General features: G+C 33.9%; 1 long non-coding RNA gene across 1 annotated transcript; it reads left to right on the forward strand.

Annotated features, from left to right (window-relative positions):
• The first annotated feature begins 278 nt into the window (after positions 1-278).
• On the forward strand, positions 279-1,696 carry LOC110007015 (uncharacterized). Its single transcript, XR_016049620.1, has 2 exons — positions 279-520; positions 1,431-1,696. It is a non-coding gene; the product is annotated as an uncharacterized LOC110007015 (long non-coding RNA).
• Positions 1,697-1,929: the final 233 nt, after the last annotated feature.

Below are 1,929 nucleotides of genomic sequence, written 5' to 3' on the forward strand. Positions count from 1 at the left end.
TAGGGTATATGATGACAATTATACATATTTAGACACACGCTAGATGTTCATATTGTTATCATATTGACGACATTTACAGTATTATTGGCAAAAAAAAAGAAAAAGCTCATGTTAATACGGTATATGATGATAAAAAAAAGCAATAATAATAATAATAAGATGCTCATAGTCATAAGGTGGCAATGGATCCGACCAGTAGACCCAGGACCCATGGGTCCGGATATGGGTCCGAATTTTGAAACTGAATAGTATTTGTGTCTGGATATGGGTTCCGCGTGGCACCCGACCCATTGCCGCCCCTATCAAAAATAGTCCCCAATTCAGACGATCGATTTGAAGATTTTTGTAGACTACGAAACTAAAATTGTCGGTGAGATCAGAGACGTGGCTTTACTTTTTTGTTTTTCCGAAGTTTTAACCTTTTCCTTTTGGTTTTCACTTTCCTATGAACTATATATCGTTTGATTGCCGTGGATCACAAGTCTCTCTTATCCTCCCTGGACTGTGGGTCTCAGTGCTGGTAAGTCTCCTCGTTCCAGACTCATGCTTGTTTCAATGGCTGATCTCTCTCTCTCTACCTCAATTATTATGGCCTCCTTGTTCGTCTCTCTCTAGATTTGAAACTTTATATTACTACTGGAATGGGTTGCTGATCTCTCTCTCCATAGCAGAGACTTCCATTACAGCCTACTTGTTTAATAGCGACTAATATCAGCTCCGTCACTGATTATCTTGTTTGTTTCTCTTTCTATGAACAAGGACATTTTTTTTTAATGCAGGAAGTTGTCTCAAGAAACAACCTGTTCCAAAAAAAATAAGACATCAGAACAATCAAAGGGTTTGTCGACATTAAAACTACTTTTTTCAATGGATTTTTGAGGTGCACCATAGTTCTACATTAGAAGGTTGCATCCTAATATAAACTTTTTCCTATTTATATTCGATTTTATGCTCCAAATAAATCTGTGATATATTTCGTTGTGACAACAGAGTAAACATTTTTGTTAGATTTATTGAAAGTTTAGACAATAAATTGTCAAGTATCACTCTAACGATATTAAGTAGGGTTAAAATTATTATTCAATGGCTTTAATGTATCTATACAATAACTACAAATCATAGTCCTATATTATGTCATCTTTATATACCCGATTTTTTCACTCCGTTCTTTTAGACAAATCTGAATTATTCACGACTTAATAATTTTACCTCATTGTTTGGCGATCTGTATTTTTTACCCAATTTTTTGGATCGACTTTTTAAAATAAAACTGATTCATTACCATGTATTATCATTCCTCCACTTGCCAACTATGTTCTATACTCACTTAAACTGTTCCCCGATGCCTAAGGATATGCTGTTTCCCTTCTCTTAAACTCATGTTTCTATTAATCACACCCTTAGCTTGTTTTTCAATCTCTCTCTTGCAGTGCGGTGCAGTTAGAAACAATGATTGCCCAAGTGAGGAGAGCATGGGTTGAAAGCATCACAAAGAATGCGAAGAATAACAGTGGTTTTCTTGTGTGCTCACCAACGACGCAACTGTGTAGAGAGAGAAAATACCTTGTATTGTAATCAGTATTGAAACTATATTTCTCGAAATTTTTTTAAGGTGGGCTCTAATTTGATTGTTTAGAGCCTAGGCTCTATACAAACCGCACCCATATATATATATGGAATAATTTATAATTTACAATTTGTTAAATTACAAAGGTTGAGGTTAATTTGAGTTGTGATGGTGGAATTACTAAATATAAGATGTCATTTTTTTTTAAAAAAAAGTATATGATTAGACGTTAATTTTTTGTATATGGTAGTCATATTAATCATGATAATTAGATGTGAAATTTGGTGGTTGCATTTATTTCATTTACCAAGCTCAAAGTTTAAAAGAAATTTTCTCAAACTTTGTGACACATCAAGTTATTA

The sequence above is a fragment of the Amborella trichopoda genome, chromosome 2 (genome assembly GCF_054954075.1).
Source record: "Amborella trichopoda isolate Santa Cruz 75 chromosome 2, AtrichopodaSantaCruz75HAP2 v2.0, whole genome shotgun sequence".
Lineage (NCBI taxonomy): Eukaryota > Viridiplantae > Streptophyta > Magnoliopsida > Amborellales > Amborellaceae > Amborella > Amborella trichopoda.